The sequence below is a fragment of the Gambusia affinis genome, linkage group LG05, assembly GCF_019740435.1.
Source record: "Gambusia affinis linkage group LG05, SWU_Gaff_1.0, whole genome shotgun sequence".
NCBI classification, from domain to species: domain Eukaryota; kingdom Metazoa; phylum Chordata; class Actinopteri; order Cyprinodontiformes; family Poeciliidae; genus Gambusia; species Gambusia affinis.
The window spans coordinates 30,463,998-30,490,210 of NC_057872.1; the positions used below are offsets into that span (position 1 = coordinate 30,463,998).

Genomic DNA, 26,213 nt, shown 5'->3' on the forward strand with positions numbered 1-26,213 from the left:
TTAATCTACTAATTATTATTTCTTCTCTTCTGTTTCTTTCATTAATGCTTCGAATTTGAACTGACTTTTGCACTTCATATAATCTTCTTCCTTTCTTATCTTCATTCCAAATTTTTTGCCATTCCTCCATTTCTTTACTTTTAATAAGTGATTTCCCTTCCCCTTTCCCAAAAGGAATTGAAATTGTTATTTCCCCCTCTAAAGCCCTTTTAGCTAATTTATCTGCATTTTCATTGCCTTTTACTCCTTCATGTGCTGGCACCCAACAAAACCAAACATCAATGCCACCCCTATATAATCTAAATAAAATATGATGAATTTCTAATACCAAATCTTTTCTATTATTTCCTTCTACGGATCAGTATCCTTAACCAATTAGAAATTAGTAAAATAATTTAGCAATTATTAAATACAGAAATAAAATACAAAATTGTACATAACAAAGGCATTTGACATAGGAATATTACTATTGATTGGAAATTGCTTTTTAAACGTTTTTAAACATCTTAACCTGTTTTTAAATATTTAACTTCCACATGAATTGAAATGAATGAACCCAAAATATAACACGGGCTACAAGCAAATCGTTCAGATTCCAGTTCATTAGTCAGATTGCAATACAACAATTCAGAAAACAGACCAAATATCTTAAAGAAATTCAAAAGCATTTTACAGAATATGATGCGTCTAATGATATTTTATGGGCACCGGATCATCATGGTGTCCAAGGGAACAAACTGGCAGATGAAGCTGCAAAAGAGGGAGATAGAAACTCGCTTGTGGGTTTAAATTTCCATTTTATAAAAACAGATTATTTTCTTAATAAAACAGAAAATGGAGGAGATAATGCAAAAGCTATGGGAGATAGGAAGAAATATTAGTTCTATAAAATCCAAAAAAAAAAAAAAAAAAAGAAAACTAGAGAAAAGAAAAGTAAATGGAGGACGAGGAGAAGAGACAATTACTTGTCGCCTTAGATTTGGGGATAATGGGCTACACAGCACTCAGTGAAACGCAGTGGGGATGATAGGACAATAGAACATGTTCCATCACTTAGAAAGATAACAATTAATTCAAAATTTAAAAATAATTAAACTTAAACTAGGTTTTATTGACTTATTTAGTAATCACTCGAAAAGTTAAAGTTATCAGATAATGTTTCGCTAAATTGAATGAACAGAAATATAATCTTTCAGCGATATTCTGTTCCACATTTCATACCAGTCGGTGGCGGTAATGCACCAATTTCGTTGTTTGCCAACCGCCACTAACCATCAGAGAAGAAGAAGAAGAAGAAGAAGAAGAAGTCAGCTTCGCAGCAAAGCCATTACTGAATACTGATATCTGTTTTCACAGTTGGGTTAAGAGCACAAGTAAGAGATATGTCTCATTTTAAAAAGTATTTGTAAGTTCAAGACAGTGTTTTGTTTACATCGATTATATTTTAAGATATTTTGTGTATTAAAAGTGACTTGTTACTGCCGGTTAGCCTAAATGCTAACTACCGTTACTATAAACACGTTGCATGTTATTGTTTACGTCCAGAAATTTCGGGCATGCGCACAACGCTGGAGAACAAAAAGACAACCGTTTACTTGCCGCTGCCGCTTCAAAAACAATTCCGTTTATAAAATGAAACATTGAGATGTAGGTATCATTGATTTAGGGCAGTTCGCCGCTTCAAGGGAAAATAACGCTGAATAAAATAACGCTTTTTCTCGGTCCCTGTATTTGCTACGCTACGCAGACCCGTTGCCATAGAAATGACTGACAACAGTTACACTATTATATCAATATTCAACAGTAAAATCCGTTTCTTGTGTATTAATCCCAAATTAAGGCTGTTGCTAGTGGCTTTACCCCTTGTGCCCAGCGCAACACTGAAAAACTTCAGTCCACCTGCTGAATGGACGCCCTTCCGGTCTGTATAAATAACGGTCACAGAGCGGACAATCAGCTCCCAGATTGATTTATTCTCCATCTATTTAGGAACCTGTGAGGCCCATTGCTGTTTCCAGTAGGGTTTGTCATTTAAGGCTATTTCTGTGGGGTTAAAGGCAAAACAGGATGTAGTCTATGCCTCACTGGTTCCGTCCAGAACACAACCGTGAAGCATCCGCTTGGACGCAGTAGAACCAGAATCAGCCTCCTGAATGCGCAATTATGCACTATAGAGAGGAGAATAATGTCTGGTTGAGAACGATAACCAGATAGCAGAGCTGCTGCTGTGAAAAGTAACAACGAAAATTATGAACTGTAACAGTGAAGATGAGCAGAGCAGGTCAACAACTTATGGTATGAGGGGGATGAACCGCTTAACACTCCTTAGGTGAACTCTGGTTTTTACAGAAAGCAGGCAATTTAACTGGACCTTCAACTCAACCATCTGCACCCAGTTCAGGTTTATCATGATTGCTAATTGTATTTATTTGTATTTTATTATTCTTGCAAATCACTCTACGTAATTACAATGAAATAGTTTGTAAATGGCACAATCGCCTCAGCCCAAAGCTGTTACAGCAGCTGATGTTTCTAAATAAAAAATGTGAACGAACTTTGCTCAGTCTGTTCCCAGTCTTTAATAAATTTGCCTGCAATTACTTTTTAAATCCAGAAGATGTCACTGCAAGTGACACAACAACACAGTTTCAACACAATGTCGACACAGTATGGGAAATGTGCCATACACCCAATGAGGCCTCATAAGAATCAGAAGCACAAACAATACTCTGGTATCTGGCATTATCGGTAGTTTCTTCTTCTGTGGATTGTAGGAAGATAATATGTTTTGAATCATAGTACGCATGAGCTGCTTTCAGAAAAGATCCATTTATTCTGTTTACAAGATAACGGACACCAGAATGTTTTAGAACCACTCTGGAACCCGTTCTCAAATCGTGCCATTGTCAAAGGAAACATTCGCTATTTTTGTGTAAATATGCAGCACAAACACAACAAAACTTCCATTTTGTTGTCATGTAAACAGAGCCATAGATTTCTCTTTCAATGCTGGCAGGACAAAGTTAATGTTTTACATCTGGTTTGATCATCAAATGAGTAACTGTGGTCGATTGTAAAACATATTATATGCATCAGACTGTGAACCCTTATGGAGTGAATAGATATATTTTATAACAAGAGACCATAGGCGCCGGAATAGTGGGGGCCCAGGGGGCCACTGCCCCCCCAACCCCCACTTCACAGCCCTGCCCTGCCCGGCCGCTGGTCCCGCTAGACATTACACAGGCTGCAAGCAACTCTCACAATCCATGACTGACATCTCTCTGTGTTTATATGCAGACAGAGGTACAGATAAAACCTACAGCATTGAGATCTGGACCAAATCTAAGACTCCAGAGCAAATAACTGTCACCCAAAGGTTTACGCAAATGCGGCAGCTCCGGGTCGGATTGGGATCATGAACTGGTCTGACGTCAGAAAAAAGGCTTTGACTCTGATCCGGTCCACGTCTGAACCAATTCTGCCTAAAAATTAAATGAGATTTCTGTATTTGTCACCATTTATAAAAGTATGACAATGTTTTCGTTCTAATGGCGTTGGGATGAAAAAAAGGACATCAGGCCCATGACCGTTTACAGGTCCGGACCAAATGCTCACCCACACTTTGCCCAGAGCAGATCATTTTTGGTCAGGTCGAAAAATAATTGGTTGAATGTGTTTTGTTTCCTCCTGGCTCTTCCAAAAACCAATCAACTATCAGTAGCCATAAATATCAATGGCTACTGACAGTTTTCAAGTCTCTGTTGGCTGTTGAAATTTATTTTTGTCTGCTAAGTAACAAGCACATTAAAGTTTATTCATGGTGTTTTTAATTTTGTTTGTAATGCAGAAATATCGTCAGCTGTCTGGCAGGTTATCTGTCCCTCTCAGATATCTTTTTCCCCCACAATTTGTGGAACAGGCAGCAAATATAATCTGCGCTGCCTTTTGGTGTTAGACCCACAACATCCAGAACGTGATAATGCACTGGAACCATTAGGTTGCTGCTCTAAATTGATATTGCTGGAGAATATTTAACTTCTGTTTTATTATTATGTTCAAATATTTGACCAGTCAGGACTTTTGTCATATCGATCTGTCCTCGGCATAGTTGTATCGTGCATATTTTGGTCCTGAAATAAGTAGTTGAGCAGAGGGACGCCTGCAGCTGTACGCACTGTGTGGACCTTGAGGTTTTCATGGTGACCTGCCAGAATCGTGAACACGGTAAAAAGCTCTGTCGTTTAGATCCTGCCAGAGCTTTTTACCGTGTTCACGATTCTGGCAGGTCACCGTTTATGAGCTTTGTGTGTGGTTTGGCGAACTGAAGAGTCCAACACCCGGTTGGACAACTGTTTAACCTGCTACTGGTGCGTTCACACAAATGATGTAATAATGACAAACCTTCATACAAACACAGTGTTTTAATAATCGCCGATCTGTATTCAGCTGTTCTTAATCACACGCTAATGACTTTAATAAGAGGAAAGAAGAACCTGCCTGCTTTCCATGAGATACAGCTGAGATCACTCAAGCAGCTGTTGGACATTTTATAATATCTAAATCTTTATTTTTTTCTGTAAAGGATGGAGAACTACAGGGATGAAGACTCTTCTACAGTCAATGTCAACAATGCCAAACATCCTCTTAAATGTAAGTGACTCTATACATATTTAAAATTTTATGCGGATTTAAAAATAACAATGCTATTCAGATACACTTCATACATTTTTATTCCTTCTGAAGGAAGTTATAGTTTCTTAACATGGGCTGGAACAGGAATTGTTTTCATGTGTTACGACTGGCTCAAGGTCATAACAAAAATGGGAGACCATGCAGTGGTTAAAGTGCTCAACAAGAAATATTTATTAACAAAAGCAACAATGTATTGTGAATGTCGGTATCAGTGGTGTAATGCAAATGTTTGGATGTGGTGCATGAGTGCATATGGAAGTGTTGAAGTGCAAAAACAAAGACAAACTTAAATGTGCAGAAGGAGGAGCTGAGGCCTGGCACCAAAACACAACAAGCGTCAAGCGGCAGAGCGGACGCCAAGGCGACAGAAGGTGAAGACGACCAGGTTTAAATGATCTGTGCTCCAAATGAACTAATCAGCAGCATCTGTAAAGGGGAGGAGCACAAAGACAGACAACAAGGCACCTGCAACTCAGCCCATAAGGCCCAGGGCCGTAACATCATGTCACATGTAAACCTTGTAACCATGTAACTTGGTCTGTTGAGATGTTTTTCTTTGAAATAGTTTTTAATGTTAGTAAATGTTAGTAAAATCTGCACAGTTTATATAATGTGAGTCAGATCAGACATTGTTTATCTCTACAACTCTACTTTTTTGTTTTCAAAATAATTGGAGATCCATTCATATTTAAGGCCTCTATACAGTGTTAACATAACTTTTCTAGCAATATAATGTGAGCAATGGCATCAAAGGCCTTTTAACTTTACGTGTGCCACACTTTTCAAACACTTTTAGTCTTGAGGAAAGTGGTATTGGAATCCACCATTCAGCCACACCCACATGTTTCATCCACCAGCCAGTGTTCAGAGAACGATTTAGCCTGATGTTGTTATTAAACACATCTTCGAATTTTTATGAATTGTAGAGTAAAAAGGAAGAGAACCAGCAGAAAAACTAAGTATGCATGGGTCAGATTTGGCCTTGGGGACTGTATGTTTTCACACCAAGTTTGCTGTAACCTAGTTTTCTTTGATGCATTAAACATAAGGTGTATTATGAACATATTTATATGTGATTCTTTTTATGTAGTGACAAAAAAATACACAAATTATCAAGGTATTTAAAAAATATATTGCAATATAATCTTTTGGCAATATTGTCCACCCCTAAGTGATAGACTTAGCGCTGAACCTTCAGAACCACATAAAGGCAGTTACAAAGTCGCCTTTCTATCACCTGGAGAATATTTCCAATTTTCCAACAAGATCTGGAGAAACTAACCATGCATATCTTTAGTTGTATTGATTACTGCAACAGTTTCTTTACAGGTCTGACTAAACAGTTAGTTAAATAGCTGCAGCTGATCCACAATGCTGATGCTGACGTTCTCACTTAAAACCAGGAAGACAGAGCACATCTGGTTCCAGTTCTGAGTCCTTAAATGGACTCCCTGTAGCTCAGAGAACAGACTTCAGACGTCTTCTGTTAGTTTATGACTAACTGAATGGCTTTGTACCGCACTACTTTAAAACCTGTTATATCAACAGGTTTTAACAGATCCTCTGGTTCTGGTTCTGGTTCTGGTTCTGGTTTTGGTTCTGGTTCTGGTTCTGGTTCTGCATCCCCAGAACCAGAACTAAACATGAAGAAGCAGCTTTCAGCTTCTGTGCACCACGAATCTGGAACAAACTTCCATAAAACTGTGAAACCTCAGAAGCACTGAGTTCCTTTGAGGCCCGTCTGGACCCCCACCAGTAACCACTGGAACATTGACCGACATGTTTGATGTGTTTTGATGATTTTAATGATGAAACTTGACAAAATGTAATATCTGTTTCTGGTTTCACAATTGGTGACAGCATGATGTGTTTATGATGGCTTCACGATGTAAACCATCTTGTTATTGCGCAATAGCCAGCCCCGCCCTAAACCTCACAACATCCAGGGACTGACTGCTGACCAGCTCTCCGCTTAACGGGTCCGGAAAACCTCTAAACCTTTGAGTATTACCCTAAAGCAGGCTTTAGAGAGATGTATAAGCTGGTGTAGAAGACTTCATTGTTGCTAAAATGTGCTGTACAAATGAACTTAATTGATTGATCAATAATGATATTGATTCCATTTTTTCTTTCAGCTCGAAGAGTTTTATCAGCAACAGTCCAGCACTCTTTTCTGTTGTTGGTGTGTTTGGGGATGTTAACTGTTGTGCTGTCTGCAAAAGTCGCTTACAGTAAGTTTCATTTCAACAGAATTAATTTTAAGTAGCTTCCTTTATGTGGAGTTTTTACAGGTTTAGAGACGATTTAGTGCAAACTTTCAGGCTGAGGACCACTTTACACATTTAACTAACACTCATGGACCAGCAAACTTGAAAATGTCCCACAATAACACAACCTGAAATGAAAATATTAGTGATGTGTTTATGATGGCTTCACGAAAATATTAGTGTCTTAACAATAACAGACTTATTGTTATTTTCTCTGTTCATTCTAATGAGAAGAGTGGTGTTGTTTTGTAAATGTGACTGGCCACAACAAAACAATGAACCCGTCTACCTGTTTTGACTTATTTATAGTCTGAAAGTGTGGATTCTAAGCTTTCCAATGATGTCAGACACAGTCAAAGAAGTTGTGTGTATTAATAACGTTTTAGGGATATTTGTAATTTAGAATCACAATAAGAGAAAAATAAACTTGAATTGCTTTGGCAGAAACAAAAATCTTTATCTGCACCAATAAGTCTAAAAATGTTCCACTAATTTCTATCAATTGTATTTGTTTACTGGTTAAATAATTTTTAATTAAATAAAAAAACCAGCTGATGTGTGAGCAGAGCATTATGAGCAAACAAAGTGGTAAAAAACAAAGACCAGCTCTCACTAATTGAGACTGGAGTCTTACCATTCAGCAAACAGAAAAGAGGAGGTTAACAAATAATTTAGTTCTTGGTGTTTGTTACTATGCAATAGCCAGCCACGCCCTCTCCTCACAACTCCTCGGGCTGACTACTGACCAGTTCTCTGTCTAACAGGTCCGGAAAATCTCTAAGACCTGGGTCTTACCCTGAACAAGATCTATAAGAGATAATCTATTTAAACTGGTGGCGAAAGGAACTCGTCTAGCTCTAACTACCTCCTATCCAGAAGTTATGACCCTTTTCAGTTAAGAAACAATCAACTGAGTAGCCCTCACAGCTGCATAGCTTCAATAACCACTTCTGTTAACGGTAGTTTCCTTCCTGTTGCAACGTGCACTTGTTAACGGCTAGATATTATTTAGTGACTAGGATTTAAGTCCCAGGGTCATTATTTACACTCACCAAAGGAAAGTCTGAAGCCACCACATTACTAGAATCATGTATACTGGTTTTACTATAAATAGAAGAACTGTGATTCAAATGACTCAATTAATTTCAATGTCCACAACCTAATTAGAATTTTAAAATATACGTATTTATTAAGCAAGCTTTAGCAGGGAAAATGACAGGCATACAGAATTTACTTGAGATTACCATACAAAGAAAATCAATAAAATTTAGATCAATTTAACTTTAACCTACACTGTCATCTATCTATTAGATAAGGCTTTGGGGTGCGGCACAAATCATACCCATCGATGGAATTAGATCTCGGCAACGGAAGTCCTTGGTCAGAATCCTTCTCCGTGTAAAATGACCCCCCTTTGGAACTGAAACAAAATGAACTGTCTGTTATATCCAACCGAACAGCTCTTGGTCGATCCTGTGACTTTTGTTCAGTTCCCCAAGTCTGTTGCGATGTATTTTGAGATCGTTGAGTCGAGCGCAGAGTGTGGAAATCCAATGAGGAACCAAGAGAATGGGTCGGTGGAACTTGTCCTCTGTCCGGCGTGAGATGATCCTCGGTGTTTCTTGCTTTCTTGGTTCCAGGGCGTAGTCCTCTGCTGGTCTTCTTGCCGCTCTTGTGTCGAGTCTCAGCGCCGGGGACGAAGAACATCGTATCACCTCGGTCTCATGTTTTTATACTTTTCTCCCTCTCTATGGGAGTGTATCTATTGAAGATTGCAATAACGTTCCTGTGACATTTGTAACTTGGGTCACAATGACCCGTTTGCGAGATAATGTACTTGTGACACTTGTGACTGTGGAAACTTTCCGAGAAACAGCAACAGGCAGCTGCACACCTAAACCCACTTCCTGTCAGCAGCAGGCATACTTGTGACATTTGCGACTTGCACCACACCCTTACTTCTCCTTTGATTCTATACTAAATTTAACCATACAAGTACCTTCAATCAATAAGATTATATAAAAATGTCATTACATTAGATGATTTGATTTTGGTTCATTTGCATTGGCTAGCACTGTTGCTGTGCTTATTTCATTGGCTGACTGCTTGGACAGATGATCTCATATCCATCACTGTCTTAGAGACATTGTGTCCTGATGTCTGTACTAATGTCTCAGGTTGCTTAAAAACCTGTTTCCAAATAAGGCGTTGACCATCTCTGCTCTCCTGTTAGTTCCCCTTTTTCCCTTAACCTTTCACCTACCATCCACCTCAAACATATCAGTGATGTTAAATTGCAGTTACACCTTTTACACCATTTCAAGTTCAGAGTAAAAATCACATTTATAACTTCTTTAGCTTTTCTGATTTATCATTCATTTATAATGTTATGATAACCATAATTTATCAGTTACTCTTATTATAATCTTAATGTGAGTTATTACAAATGTTTTCTGAAAAGAAACCAAGAATAATTCATGATTCTTATTATTTGATATCAAAGTTACAGTTACTTGTTTTACCTGTAAGAGTTCCCACTAATGTAAGTGGTAAGTGTAAGTATTATTACAAGTAACCCAATATTAATATAAGTATTTTACTTTGAATCTTATACAATTACTCACAATGTTTAGATTTCTTTCTTTAAAACTTTCATGCTTTGAGATAAGTAATAGTCTGAACTATTTTTATAAATCTGCAGGCTGGAAACTTACTTCCTCTTTTTCCAGGAAACCTACTTTTCCTGTTTCATGACTCTTACTGTCTTGACTATGATTTCTTATGATTAAATAGAAAAAAGTAGAATTAAAGCAAAGTTTGCAGGAGACTAAAACAACACACAACCACATTCATTTTATTGACATTTAAGTCTACTGTTGGGTCTAGATTTCACTTGAGTAATTAATTTTAAAGATAACTATTTATTGTTACTGTTAAACTAAAATCTCCAGCATGGGGAAGTGGGATGATCTCGAATTTTCTTGACATTGGTAATATTTGCACATCTTCTCTCTCTCCTACCGATTGCTTATTTTGAAAACCTGTTGGAAATAAATAGTCAATCTAATCAAAGAGCCATTCAAATGAATCGAATCACTCATGAATGACACATCAGTGCTCTCTCAGCAGGTATAACTTGGCTTCCTCTAGTACTATCGTACTGGCAGGACTCCAAGCTGCTGTGTGCATGCGTTGTGTTGGAACCGCCTAACGTGTTGAGACTAGCTAGTCATTTTGCGCTTCGCCATGGGAAAATAAGTTTTCACCACTTTGGTTTGATGATTCGAGATTCTACAGTCCTGGCATTGATTTCTTTCCACTGGTATCTTCAGTTTTGAATGCGCCATAAGAAAACTGTCTAAAATCCTGAAAGGGTCTAAGAAACTGAAAATGTTAATGAAGATAGTTTGAATGACTTTCTGACTAATTTGTGTGTTTTTACAGTGGCTATAATGATGTCCAAGCAGCATGAAAATATCAACACCCTTACAACAGAAAAACGTCAACTGGTTGATGAACAAATGGCCATGAATAACCAGATCAAGATCCTGGCAGAAGAGAAACAGTCGATCTGGATGAGAGAACAAATTGACAAAGAAAACGAGGAACTGATCAAAGATTTAAAGCAGCTGGAAAAAGAGTTAGAGGAAATGGAACGAGAGAAAGAGAGACTGAAAAAAGACATAGATGTGATGAGAAAAGACAAAGAGGAGCTGAGACGAGAGAGAGATGAACTGAACCGAGAGAAAGAGGAGCTGAGGCGAGACAGAGAGGAGCTGAACCGAGAGAAAGATGAGCTGAGGCGAGACAGAGAGGAGCTGAACCGAGAGAAAGAGGAGCTGAATCAAAAGATAATGAAGTATAACAAAGACCGAGAGCAACTGACACTGGAGAAAGAGGAGGTGAGGCAGAAGACAGAGAAGCTAAACAAAGAGAAACAGGAGCTGATCAAAGAGAAACAGAAATTTAATGAAGAAATGGAGAAGTTGGAGAAGGACAAAGAGGAGCTGAGAAAAGAGCAATTGGAGTTGAAAAAACTGCAAGAGGAGCTGAGAAAAGAAATAGAGGCCTTGGAAAGAGAGCGAGAGGAGTTGTATACATCAAAGGAGATGAGAAATATGATAGAGGAGCTGAGAAAAAAGGAAAATGAACTGAGAAAACTAAAAGATGAGTTGAACAAAGAAATAGATGAGCTTATCAATCAACAAGATCAACTCAGAAGAGAGAAACAGGAGCTGAGCGAAGAGACAAATGAGCTGAACAAAGCGACAGATGAGCTGAGAACACAGACAGCAGAGCTGGACAAGCAGGTAGAGCTGATGAACAAAGAGGAAGAGGAGCTGAGAGAAGCAAGAGAAAAGTTGAAAACAATGGCAGAGAAGCTGAGGAGAATGGAAGCTGAGCTGAGGAAAGAGGAAGAGGAGCTGAACAAAAGGGAAGCTGAGCTGAGGAAAGAGAAAGAGGAGGTGAGGGAAAGGGAAAAGGAGCTCAGAAAAACGAAAGATGAGCTGACTAAAGAGAAAGAAGAGCTCAACAAAAAAAAGGAGGAGCTGGCCAAAGAGAGCGAAGAGCTGGACAAAGAGAAAGCGGCCCTGATGGAAGCGCAACGGGAGCTGGAGAGAAAAAGAGAGGAGCTGAAGGAAAAAAGAGCAAAGCTGGACAGAGACAAAATAGAGAGGGATAAAGAGAAAGAGAATCTGGTCTTAGCGAAACATGAGGCATTGAATCGATGCAGGGAGAAAGATATCCTAAAACGTCTCTACACTTTCATCCTGAGCCATAACAGTTTTCCAGTTGAAGAATTCTGTCCTCTATATAGTAATTATATTTCTATATTACCTTTGAAACTCTTGATTATTCATTTTATTTTTGAACTATTCAGTTATCAGTTTTTCATGACGTAGCTGACCATTATTATCACAGGTAGAGTGCTGAAGGTCACTTTTCTGACAACAAAGTGAGCCAGTAAAATTGATTCATTAGCAACAAGTTAACAGCCAAGTTTTGGTTTGTTGTTTTTTTAGTGAACACTGTGGTACACTACTTCTGACTAGAATGATATCGTAATTTAATCACCTTCCAATATTGATCTGCACTCTACCTTTAAAAGCTTTGCTTGAATAATTTTGATGATTGAAATATTAAATAAGTCCGCATGGATTTCTTTTAGAATTTATTTTTCCTTTTGAGATTATTTAACCAAAGTTTCACTTCATTCTGCTCTTTCCCCTTGTCTAGTGAGACCAAAATGTCTGGATTGCAGGATGGGATGGCTTTCCTTCAGAGAGAACTGCTACTTGTTTTATGAAATGGGTGTTTTTTGGTTTAACTGGTACGATAGTCGACGGTACTGCCAGGATAATGCTGCAGACTTGGTGATAATTAATGATCGGGAAGAGCAGGTAAAACAAAATGCCACTTCTACTCTTGAAGTTTAAAGCAAATCTGAAAGTTTCTGGAAGATTAATGGCTTGACAATGGACCTTACCAGAGGGGCCGCTTTTCATTGGCTGATGCCCGTTCTATGTGATCACGTGATTGGCCGTCTCACAAACAGGCTTCCTGTTAGCTAAGTACAGCAAAATAGCACTGATACAACTTCTACACCTTGTAGCCTGTCTGCTACAGTCTCACGTTAGCTAAACAGATCAATATGCAACGTGTATCTGACACACACTGAAGATTTTATTTTAGCAGAAAATGCTTTGGACTAAACTGTTCCTCCTGTTAGCCTCTCTAGCACCAAGTACAGCTGGTCAGTCAACCATCGCTGGGTTCAGGGAACCAACGATTAATAATCCAGAAATAAACTTGGTATCGTAACGGACGGAATGTTTTGTTTTTAACGTAATCTTTGCTCGCCTTGCGGGACGCAGGCGGTTGCCACGGTAACAGGTGTGCTTAAGAGAGAGAGATTAAAAAGTTAGGAGTGGTTTTGAGTTGATCACCTGTTTGGGTTATTTTACCTTTGTTTACCTTTGCTGTGGCTCATTACAGCCGCTGTAGTTCCTAAACGTTGGACTAATTACCTCGTTCTTTTGTGAGTTTACATCATTGACGACAAACATCAAGTAGAACAAATAGATTTCATCAAATTTTAAGAAACAAGTGGCTTCTACCGCAATAATTATGTGAAATTAAATAAATGATATCCCAACTTCAGAAGATTTGCCTTTACCTTTACAGAGCTCTTTGGTTCCTCCTATTAGTCTGTAGCTTCTCATATTGAGGTCAAAGTTCAGATCTACCATAACTGCCTGACACCTGCTGGCCTCAGGTTTGCAAGCATCTTGTGACTGAGAAACCAGTAACCTCCTCCCAGATGATGACATGAACTTGTTAGTTCCTCTGTTCATTCTAGTAGCTGATATATTGTGAAAATCCGGTAGAAATGATGCACTAATCCGGTCATGTTTCCATAGAAACAACGCGCTGCCAGGCTTTGTTTGTGAGACTTGTGGTCACGTGGGTCGGTTGTGGGCGGAGCTTAGGAAGGTCCATTCTGACTTGCCCATGTAAATTGAATCAACACCTCCTAATGAAATTTTTTTAAGTGAGAATAGAAAACAAGAAAGGAGGAAGTGTTGCCCTAATCCTTAAGAATTTCTTCAATTAAAAGAAAAAACAACTTTTTAGGTAATTTAACTTTTGAATAGCTGGGAATTGAGGTGAAAGACCATAAACAAGGTCTGACTCTCACTATACAAAACCTCAACATATATGCAATATGATATTATTGACTTTAATGAGCTTTTATCTCTTACATGCACCAATTATGACTGTTTAATAATTGTGGGAGATTTTAACATCCATGTTGACAAGCCCAAAGACAGAGAGGCAACAACTGTGATATTCTTGATCATTTTGGTCTAATTCAGCATGTTGAACAATCTAGGACACACTGGACGTGATTATCAGTAAGGGTGTGAATATTTCCAGTGTCTCTGTAACTGATGTCATCCTGTCTGATCATTTTGCTGTTATGTTCTAAAATTCTTTCTCCATCGACTCACTTAGTAAAACAGCCACTATCACAAAATGTTCTTTCACAGACAGCAGAAACGTTTAATCAGTTATACGTCTTCACTTTATTTGTGCTGTAACTATGAAGATGTGTTGGTAAATAACCTCCATTCCAAAGTTTCAGATATCATTGATTTCATTGTGCTAGGGCTTGGCGATATGAGGAAAATCTAATATCCCAGTATATATGTTACGATACACAATAAATATATCACAATATTTTTAAATCTGCAGTTGTTTTAAGCTATGTAGTATGTAAAATGTTTCTGGGGTACTCTTTTCAAATGGACCATTAATGGCTGTTATTTTTTTTTACATTTGCATACAAAATCAGAATAACTGTAAATATTTTATTGTAATCATCAGTTGCACAAAGATATTTTTCACTACTGAAATTACTACCACTGCCTCTTTCTGTGGTCAACACTAGACCTTTAATAAGCAAGATAAAAATAAATACATAAAAATCACCAAGCAAGAATCAACACAGAAACGCAAACAGCTTGTAATGAAAACTGAAGATGGTCAGTTAGTGGATGAATGTGTGTGTGTGGTTTCTATAAAGATAAATAAACAAATACAAATTATAAGTACTAGTCTGAAAATACTCCTTTCACAAAGACAACCAAAAATTAACATGTGCTTGAAGTCTGTAACAACGCTAAAAGCTGTTTAATACTTAACTATGAAAATGTAAATCCTTATGGCACATAAATAATTACCAATCCTGCTAATGTGTCACACGATAAAATATAAAAGCAAAATAAGGCATTTCAATTGGAAAATGAGAACCACAAACAGCTGCATCAAATTACATTAAACCGAGCCTAATTATGTAATGCTAAACGACTAGCTGTTAACTCTTCACAGTATGCATAAACTACACTGTTATGAAAACAGACCCGATACCTCAGAGTGTCATTCTGTGGACACTCTAGGAAAAAAGTAAAGAATTCGTGCAAAACCATAAATTTAACAAAATGATTTAAAAAAAAAAAAGTAAATAAAAAATGACCATACAAAATCAGTTATACAATTCCTTTTCTTTCGTTCCAAAAAATACACGGCATACACGGTCAAAAACTGTATTGCTCCGTGATTATGCAATTCTTCTTCCGTCTGTGTGTTTTTCTAATGAAATATGAGGTTCAACAGGAAGTAAACTTTGAAAATAAAATAAAGTTCTGATCAAATATTAACATTCTTTACTAAAAATGACTAAATTAAAAGACAAAGCATTTTACAAATAATCTAAATATTTCTTATTTATGGCTCTAACATGCAACAAAATGACCATAATTTTCTACAATATAAAGTGCAAAACAGCTGTTTGGCATTTAAAAGACAGAGCTAAATCTCCAACAGCATTACTTACTTTGAATGGATGCACACAGTTGAGAAGATGTAATAAACGATGTCCGTGTTCAAGGGTTCCCCCAGAAAATTTGCTAAGCCGGGTGTCTGGGACACGAGGCGGTCCACCAATAACCCACCGTGTTTTCTATTAATAGATGTTAAGTTGACCGGAAATGTAAAAATATTACTGGGTGATTGAATGTTACAGGAAGACATTGTCAGTGAAATGCTATTTAAACCTGCAACTATAGAGTCTTAAAAAGAAATTAAGAAAATCTAACTAAAATGAGTATCAATTATTACCTTAATGGAAAATTCTGCAAAGAAGCATGAGTCCTCGCCGAGGGCTGACACTCATATCAATATAGGTCAGCCTGTGGAAGGAGGCGCACGCTTTCCACACCAAGGTAAACTTCACAGACCCAGCTGCTTTTTTAATTAAAACAAAACCAAGCAACGCTTAACCTGGTGGGTGGGCAAGCAAAGCCTGGCTGACCACCAGGTTATAATTCACTGGGGGAAACCCTGCTGTGTTGATAGCCGAGAGCAGCTACTTAGTGACGGAAAATAAATACCACATATAAAACACCTTGATGAAGGAAAACTAGAGGACTGAAAACAAATAATTAACAGTCTTTTGCACACTGCTGAAAATAGGTGCATTTAACATAAAAATTACAAAATAAAAATACCCTGGATGAGTCCAGATTAAAGAAACAAAAATGTAAATGACTAAAATCGGCAGACCCAGAACGATTCAAACACAGCAAATCCATCAAGCTCAAATTAACTCTGTCAGATTTGATTTCAACACTTTTAATACTTGTACAGTCTTAATTTTCTGTCTACTCCCCTTGTCCTACAGGTCCAAAATGACCCGCCCTAACAAAAGCCCCAAAATAAAGCAGCTTACATAAATTTGAAATCCAAAATCTATTTTGCATAATGAAACAATCTGTTATTTATCAATTCAATTTTTATCATGTATTTTTTGTTACACAACACAAAAAGATGAGCAACAGTATTACACTTTTGTTTTTACGACAAACCAACTGTCAAGTTTTCTTTTAGACAGTAAAGGTTTATTATTGTAATTATATAAGTGTGAAGTAATTACTTCGGAATTAACTTTACTAAAAGGGAAAAAAGTCAATGATCTGTAACTTTTTTGTCAAAAGTTCATGCTGAGGTTCTTAGTAGGAGGGGCAGAGGCCTAAATTATGATTCTGCCCAGGGCCCCATATTACCTTGGGCCAGCCCTGCATGAAGAGCCGCTGCATCTCTGAGCTGGAATCTACCTGGAATCTACCTGGAATCTACCTGGAATCCCCCAGTGGCCTCTATGTCAGTCCACCAATGCTTTTAGGACATTTTGATTTGTTTAATTGTAGCATGTTTGGCTTCATGCTGCAGTTCTAATTATTGCTACAGTATTCTTGTTGATGTTTATGGGATGTTTTGTGAGCTCCAAACCCAACGGGCCGAATCTTTGAGGTTCTGCAGTAACTTTTATTGACAGCCGCAAACCTCCAGCCCAGATCCCGTCAACAGCGGCTTTAACCTGCCTGGTAGAAACGTAAAGCAGAGCAAATAGTCAGCAGGTGGTACCGGGTGGTGGTACCGGGTGGTAGTACCGGGTGGTGGTACCGGGTGGTGATACCGGGTGGTGGTACTGGGTGATACCGGGTGGTGGTACCGGGTGGTGGTACTGGGTGGTACCGGGTGGTGATACCGGGTGGTGGTACCGGGTGGTGATACCGGGTGGTGGTACAGGGTGGTGGTACCGGGTGGTGGTACCGGGTGGTGATACCGGGTGGTGGTACCGGGTGGTGGTACAGGGTGGTACCGGGTGGTGGTACCGGGTAGTGGTACAGGGTGGTACCGGGTGGTGGTACAGGGTGGTACCGGGTGGTGGTACCGGGTGGTGATACCGGGTGGTGGTACTGGGTGGTACCGGGTGGTGATACCTGGTGGTGGTACTGGTGGTACCGGTGGTGATACCGGTGGTGGTACAGGTGGTGGTGGTACCGGTGGTGGTACCGGTGGTCGTACAGGGTGGTGGTACAGGGTGGTACCGGGTGGTGGTACCGGGTGGTGGTACCGGGTGGTGGTACAGGGTGGTACCGGGTGGTGATACCGGGTGGTGGTACCGGGTGGTGGTACCGGGTGGTGGTACAGGGTGGTGGTACAGGGTGGTACCGGGTGGTGGTATCGGGTGGTGGTACAGGGTGGTGGTACAGGGTGGTACCGGGTGGTGATACCGGGTGGTGGTACCGGGTGGTGGTACCGGGTGGTGATACCGGGTGGTGGTACAGGGTGGTGGTACAGGGTGGTGGTACCGGGTGGTGATACCGGGTGGTGGTACCGGGTGGTGGTACAGGGTGGTACAGGGTGGTGATACCGGGTGGTGGTACGGGGTGATACCGGGTGGTGGTACCGGGTGGTGGTACAGGGTGGTGGTACCGGGTGGTGATACCGGGTGGTGGTACCGGGTGGTGGTACAGGGTGGTGGTACAGGGTGGTGGTACCGGGTGGTGGTACAGGGTGGTACCGGGTGGTGGTACAAGGTGGTGGTACAGGGTGGTACAGGGTGGTGGTACCGGGTGGTGGTACAGGGTGGTACTGGGTGGTGGTACAGGGTGGTACCGGGTGGTGGTACCGGGTGGTGATAACGGGTGGTGGTACTGGGTGATACCGGGTGGTGGTACCGGGTGGTGGTACAGGGTGGTACCGGGTGGTGATACCGGGTGGTGGTACCGGGTGGTGATACCGGGTGGTGGTACAGGGTGGTGGTACCGGGTGGTGGTACCGGGTGGTGGTACAGGGTGGTGGTACAGGGTGGTACCGGGTGGTGGTATCGGGTGGTGGTACAGGGTGGAACCGGGTGGTGGTGCAGATTGGTGGTACAGGGTGGTGGTACCGGGTGGTGATACCGGGTGGTGGTACCGGGTGGTGGTACAGGGTGGTACAGGGTGGTGATACCGGGTGGTGGTACAGGGTGGTGGTACAGGGTGGTACCGGGTGGTGGTATCGGGTGGTGGTACAGGGTGGTACCGGGTGGTGGTACCGGGTGGTGATACCGGGTGGTGGTACTGGGTGATACCGGGTGGTGGTACCGGGTGGTGGTACAGGGTGGTAGTACAGGGTGGTACCGGGTGGTGGTACAAGGTGGTGGTACAGGGTGGTACAGGGTGGTGGTACCGGGTGGTGGTACAGGGTGGTGGTACCGGGTGGTGGTACAGGGTGGTACCGGGTGGTGGTACAGGGTGGTACCGGGTGGTGGTACCGGGTGGTGATAACGGGTGGTGGTACTGGGTGATACCGGGTGGTGGTACCGGGTGGTGGTACCGGGTGGTGATACCGGGTGGTGGTACAGGGTGGTGGTACAGTGTGGTACCGGGTGGTGGTACAGGGTGGTACCGGGTGGTGGTACAGGGTGGTACCGGGTGGTGGTACAGGGTTGTGGTACCGGGTGGTGGTACAGGGTGGTACCGGGTGGTGGTACCGGGTGGTGGTACAGGGTGGTACCGGGTGGTGGTACCGGGTGGTACCGGGTGGTGGTACAGGGTGGTACCGGGTGGTGGTACAGGGTGGTACCGGGTGGTGGTACCGGGTGGTGGTACAGGGTGGTACCGGGTGGTGATACCGGGTGGTGGTACAGGGTGGTGGTACAGGGTGGTACCGGGTGGTGGTACAGGGTGGTACCGGGTGGTGGTACCGGGTGGTGGTACCGGGTGGTGGTACAGGGTGGTACCGGGTGGTGATACCGGGTGGTGGTACAGGGTGGTACCGGGTGGTGATACCGGGTGGTGGTACGGGGTGATACCGGGTGGTACCGGTGGTGGTACAGGGTGGTGGTACCGGTGGTGATACCGGTGGTGGTACCGGTGGTGGTACAGGGTGGTGGTACAGGGTGGTGTACCGGGTGGTGATACCGGGTGGTGGTACTTGGTGGTGGTACAGGGTGGTACAGGGTGGTGGTACAGGGTGGTGGTACCGGGTGGTGGTACAGGGTGGTACTGGGTGGTGGTACAGGGTGGTACCGGGTGGTGGTACCGGGTGGTGATAACGGGTGGTGGTACTGGGTGATACCGGGTGGTGGTACCGGGTGGTGGTACAGGGTGGTACCGGGTGGTGATACCGGGTGGTGGTACCGGGTGGTGATACCGGGTGGTGGTACAGGGTGGTGGTACCGGGTGGTGGTACAGGGTGGTGGTACAGGGTGGTACCGGGTGGTGGTATCGGGTGGTGGTACCGGGTGGTGGTACAGGGTGGTACTGGGTGGTGGTACAGGGTGGTACCGGGTGGTGGTACCGGGTGGTGATAACGGGTGGTGGTACTGGGTGATACCGGGTGGTGGTACCGGGTGGTGGTACAGGGTGGTGGTACCGGGTGGTGATACCGGGTGGTGGTACCGGGTGGTGGTACAGGGTGGTACCGGGTGGTGGTACCGGGTGGTGGTACAGGGTGGTGGTACCGGGTGGTGATACCGGGTGGTGGTACCGGGTGGTGGTACAGGGTGGTACCGGGTGGTGATACCGGGTGGTGTTACCGGGTGGTGGTACAGGGTGGTACCGGGTGGTGGTACAGGGTGGTGGTACAGGGTGGTACCGGGTGGTGGTACCGGGTGGTGGTACAGGGTGGTACCGGGTGGTGGTACAGGGTGGTGGTACAGGGTGGTGGTACCGGGTGGTGGTACAGGGTGGTACCGGGGGGTGATACCGGGTGGTGGTACAGGGTGGTGGTACCGGGTGGTGGTACAGGATGGTACCGGGTGGTGGTACCGGGTGGTGGTACTGGGTGGTACCGGGTGGTGGTACAGGGTGGTGGTACCGGGTGGTGGTACAGGGTGGTACCGGGTGCTGGTACAGGGTGGTACCGGGTGGTGGTACAAGGTGGTGGTACCGGGTGGTGGTACAGGGTGGTACCGGGTGGTGGTACCGGGTGGTGGTACAGGGTGGTACCGGGTGGTGATACCGGGTGGTGGTACAGGGTGGTGGTACAGGGTGGTACCGGGTGGTGATACCGGGTGGTGGTACAGGGTGGTGGTACCGGGTGGTGGTACCGGAGCTTTGAGCTGCATTGCGGTGACAATCTGGTATCGTTTCTTTATATCCGGTTATCTGGTTCTGACCAGCAGTGGTTGGACCGATTCAGGCTGCCTGTAGCGAACCAAGAATTTAGTCCGCCACTGGAGCAGAATGATGAAATTAAAGTTGGAAGTTTTCTCTGAAGCCAAAGCATTTCTGTGTTTAGGGGCAAGGAGGGTTTTTCCCAGGACAATTATTAAAAAGAATTAAAAAAGAATTTATTCGAACATGATACAAATATAAAAATAAAATAGTGCACAGTAGCAAGAAGTGCATAAAAAAGAAAGAAAATACCGATTTTTTTTTATTTCAGTTAACATATCATGCTCAAAATGGGGTAGGAAGAAGTAAGAACTTATAAACTCCTACCCCTAAACACTTGAGACTTTAAAGTCCTACTGTCATTAAAAAATCAAAAACAAAGTCAAGATGGCAGTCAGAAGTTGAAGTTACTAACATTTACCATACCTTTTCCCATTTTATACTGGTTTATCTTTCTAAACCCTTACACCAAGTTATCTGCAATACACACCTTATTGCTTTCTGTCACCCATATGAGTATCTATTGAAAATTACCTCTTTGTACTTTCTTTTGAATTGTGTTAAACTATTGCTTTGTTTTAAATCTTCATGTAACTTATTCCATAACTTTACACCTTTAATTGAAATACAGAAGCTTTTTCTTGTTGTTCTAAAATTGCGGATCTTGAAGTTTGAGTGACCCCTTAAGTTATACCCCCCTTCTCTTTCAGAAAACGTGCTCTGTATGTGCTCAGGTAACAACTTTTTAGATACCTTGAACATAAATTGAGCCATTTTAAATTCTACAAGCTCGTCAAATTTGAGAATTCTGGATATTATGAAGAGCGGGTTTGTATGCTCATAATAACCGACATTATGGATGATTCTAATGGCTCATTTCTGCAGGACGGTTACCGGATGTAAAGAGCTCTTGTAATTAACTCCCCACACTTCACAGCAATATGATAGATATGGTAAAATCAGAGAGTTATATAGAATATGAAGTGATTTAGCATTGAATACATGTCTAGCTCTAGCCAATATGGATATACTTCTACTGAGTTTACTCTGTAAATGTTGAATATGAGGTTTCCAACTGATTTTGTCATCTATTATTAAACCGAGGAACTTATTAGCAAAAACCCTTTCTAGAGTTGCGTCCTCTATTTGAACTTGGATTTCAGTATTTTTATAACAGTTCCCAAAGACCATGAATTTCGTCTTGTCCAAATTTAGGGATAATTTGTTATGGTAAAACCATATCTTTAACTTACTAATCTCTGAAGTGACTGTTGAGAGAAGATGCTCTAAATTGTCTCCTGAGGCTAGAATATTTGTGTCATCAGCGAATAAGATACATTTTAATACATTGGACACTTTACTGATATCATTTATATAAAGATTAAATAAAACTGGTCCCAATACTGATCCTTGTGGTACTCCACAGACAGTCTCCTGCCAATCAGATTCCACATCTCCCAATTTCCCAAATTGTTTCCGGCTCTTTAAATAACTCCTCATGTTTGTTACTGCGCAATAGCCAGCCCCGCCCTCTCCTCACAACTCCTCGGGCTGACTACTGAACCAGTTCTCTGTCTAACAGGTCCGGAAAATCTCTAAGACCTGGGTCTTACCCTGAACAAGATCTATAAGAGATAATCTGTTTAAACTGGTGTCGAAAGAGACTCGTCTAGCACTGACTACCTCCTATCCAGAAGTTATGACCCTTTTCAGTTAAGGAACAACCAACTGAGTAGCCCTCACAGCTGTATAATTCCAATAACCACTTCTGTTAACGGTAGTTCTCTTTCTAAATTGCAACGGGCACTTGTTACCGGCTAGATTTTATTTAGTGGCTAAGATTTAAGCCCCAAGGTCATTATTTACACTCACCAAAGGAAAGTCCGAAGCCACCACTTTACTAGAATCATGCATACTGATTTTACTATAAACAGAAGAACTTTGAATCAATTGACTCAATTAATTTCAATGTCCACAACCTAATCAGAATTTTAAAATGTATGTATTTATTAAGCAAGCTTTAGCAGGGGAAAAGACAGGCATACAGAATCTGCTCTAGGATTACCATACAAAAGAAATTAATAAAATTTAGATTAATTCAACCTTTCTCTAAAAACTTCCCTACACTGTCATCTATCAGTTAAATGAGGCTTTGGGATGCGGCATAACTCATACCCCTCGGTGGAACTAGATCTCGGCAACAGAAGTCCTTGTAGTCCTTGGTAAGAATCTTTGTCTTTAAATCATAAAATCCTCCTCGGAACCGAAACAAAATGAACTGTCTGCCATCCAGCCGAACAGCTCGCGATCAATCCTGTGACTTTTGTTCAGTTCCCCAAGTCCGTTGCGATGTATTTTGAGATCGTGGAGTTGAGTGCAGAGTGTGGAAATCCAATGAGGAACCAAGAGATTGGGTCGGTGGAACTTGTCCTCTGTCCGGCGTGAGATGATCCTCGGTGTTTCTTGCTCTCTTGGTTCCAGGGCGTAGTCCTCTGCTGGTCTTCTTGCCGCTCTTGTGTCGAGTCTCAGCGCCGGGGACGAAGAACATCGTATCACCTCGGTCTCATGTTTTTATACTTTTCTCCCTCCCTGGGGAGTACACCGAGGGAGGGAGAGAGAGGGAGAAAGACAAAGAACAGTTTGTGCGCAACTTCATAGTTGCGCAACCCGCCCATCTGCAAATTTAGGCACGATGACTCACTCGTGAGGTAATGTGCTTGTGAATCTTGGGACTTTCCAAGAGCAATAGACTCCAACTTGAGACACAATGACCCTATTGCGAAACTATGTGTGTGTGCCTTTTTGGGGCTTTCCGAGTTGCTATAGTGGTATGTGTCATAGCCTAGGACTTTTTGGGACTTTCCGAGTTGCAACAACAGCATGTGTCAGCCTCCACACCCCAACATTACTTCTCCTTGTTCTATACTTAACTTTAATCATACAAGTTGTATTCTATTGATGTTGTAACAAGAAAATAGGATCGAATCATCTAGTGTACTAATATTTTATATGATTTTAATGATTGAAGTAAGAGAACACATTCTCATACAAAGAGTACACAATAAGCAATCATTTTTAATCAACATACAGGGCTGCAGCAATCTCCTAGGCACTTTATAATCCGTTGTTCTGCATGGACCTGGACAGATCTCATATTTACATACCAGATTTCTTGACAAGTCAGAAACTACTCCCCTAATTCCATAGCGTTCTAATTTTTTAAGTAGGATTTCATGATTTATTGTATCAAAAGCTTTCTTTAAATCTATAAATATTCCTACTGCCAGTTTCTTACTATCTGTTGCGTTGGTTATTTCTTCTATTAAGTCAGTTACGGCCAGCGATGTTGACCGGTTTGCTCTGAATCCATATTGACTGCTGATAAGTAGCGAATGTTTTTCTATGAATTGTTCCAGTCTTTTCTTAAAGAGTTTTTCCAGGATTTTAGAAAATTGTGGGAGAAGAGAAACAGGCCTGTAGTTAGTGAAGAGGTGTTTGTTGCCAGTTTTATACATTGGTTTGACCTTCGCTATTTTCATTTTGTTGGGAAATGATCCTGTTTGAAATGATAAGTTGCAAATAAAGGTTAGTGGTTTTGAGATTCCTTTAATTACTATTTTAATAGTTTTCATGTCCAGATCATCACAGTCAGTGGAAGTCTTATTTTTACAGTTATTCACAATGTTTATGATTTCTTCTTCTAGTACAGGGTTGAGATATAAGGAGCTGGGATTATTCTCAATTAGATATTGCTGAGTTGCAGTTTTTGTAGTCGGTATTTTTTCTGCTAATTGAGGTCCTATATTAACAAAAAATCTATTGAATTTATTGACGACACTTTTCAAATCAGTAATATTCTGTTCTTTATCTATAAAATAGTCTGGATAGTTATTATTGTTAGCTTTTCTAATAACTCTATTTAAAATATTCCATGTTTCCTTAATGTTGTTTTTATTCCTATCCAGTAATTTATGATAATAGTCCTTTTTACATGTTTTTATAATATTAGTTAACTTATTTTTATATTTCTTATATTTGTTTTCTGATTCAGACGTTCTATGTTTTAAAAATTCTCTGTAAAGTTTGTTTTTCTTTTTACATGCCTTCTGTATTCCTTTTGTGATCCACTGTTCATTTTTTTGATTGCTTTTCCTGTTATATTGTTTGATTGGGCAGTGCTTATTATATAATATTTTAAATGTTTTTACAAATTCTTCATATGCTGAATTCACATCATTCATTTTATATATTAATCTCCAATCGTAGACCAACAACTCCGCTTCTAGAGCTTTTAGTGTCTCTTCAGACGTAACCCGTCTGTAATGCGTCTCTATTTTTTGATCGTCTGTTCTGCACGATCAAAAAATTATAAAACATAAATAGAAACTGTTTTTCTAACTTCAACATCAGATCTACATTTTTATTCATAAACAAGTGTATGTTAGGAAAGAAATATATTCTTGCCCATAATTGGATATTTAGAGGGCGCAGATCCGCCCCCCTCCTCCTCACTATGGGCCCTGAGTCTGAGCAACATGGAGGAACTGAGAATCATTATTAGACTGAAGGCAGCCAGACTCATTTATTTTTGCTAAATTATTATCGTTAGCTAAATATTATTGTTGAGGGGCTCAACCATGCTTCCTCACACACAGATAAAAATAATTTAAGAAAAAAAAGCTCAGAAAGGGCACTAGGGGTATCAAGTGTAAGGTTGTTCACAGGCTCTATTTGTCAGATAGTAAACTTGCAAAGTTGTTTCCAGGGTCAGATGAGGCTTGCCCAAGATGTAAGAGTGAGAAAGACACACTCGGTCATACGCTCTGGGAATGCGAAAGATTGCAGGCTTTCTGGAGAACGTATTTAAGACCCTGTGTGAGTCGTGGAATATTAATATTCCACCAAACCCACTCAAGTCAATATTTTGGGTTGTTCCAATATGCACTGTGTCAATCTGGCAAACTTCAGCTGTAGCCTGTTCGATATTGACTGCCTGTCAATGGATATTTTGTCGTGGAAAAGAAAGAGACACCCCTGCATCCCCAGAACCAACATTCAGCTTCTATGCAACAGAAATCTGGAACAAACTTCTGGAGAATTGTAAAACAGCCGAAACACTGAGTTTCTTTAAATCTAAAGACCCACCTGTTTAGAGTTGCTTTTAAAACATTAAAATGAAACAAACATTTTGATTACCATTTAGTAACGATGGCACTTGACAAAATGTAACGCTTCAGTTAACTGTGTTCTATGACTTTGTATTTTTGTATTTTTATGATGTAACACTTTGAACTGCATCGTTGCTAAAATGTGTTGTTCAAATAAACTTGATGAATTGACAGCTTGAAGGAAAAAAGATTTATGACAGTCTGAAATAAAATCTGTTCACAGGAATTTATCGACCATCAAACCGAATTCTACCAATCTTCGCATGGATACTGGATAGGGTTACATCATAGTCAAGGCAGTTGGCGTTGGGTTAATGGACAACCGCTCACCATCAGGTAAGAACTATTATCTAAAAATATGCATTTTTAAAGCTGCATGACTTATACATGACTTCTAAACTTTTATAAAAGTTACATAATTTTATAATAAAAAATTTTATTTCAACAAATTTTTCATATTTGTTGAAACTGCTATCATGTCCTAACAGTATGGAATCAGACTAATAAGATGTGAAAACATTGGGCTCCTCTGCCTTCTCCCAATGCTCTGAGTGCTAACTAGAAGCAACCAA

At 41.0% G+C, this 26,213-nt stretch overlaps 1 protein-coding gene and 1 long non-coding RNA gene across 2 annotated transcripts in view; both read left to right on the forward strand.

Annotated features, from left to right (window-relative positions):
• Positions 1 to 26,213, forward strand: part of LOC122831849 (golgin subfamily A member 6-like protein 7) — a 79,592-nt gene that overhangs the window by 50,451 nt on the left and 2,928 nt on the right. The window lies entirely within an intron of this gene.
• Positions 1,159 to 25,978, forward strand: LOC122831857. Its single transcript, XR_006370773.1, has 3 exons — positions 1,159 to 1,373; positions 4,586 to 4,653; positions 25,865 to 25,978. It is a non-coding gene; the product is annotated as an uncharacterized LOC122831857 (long non-coding RNA).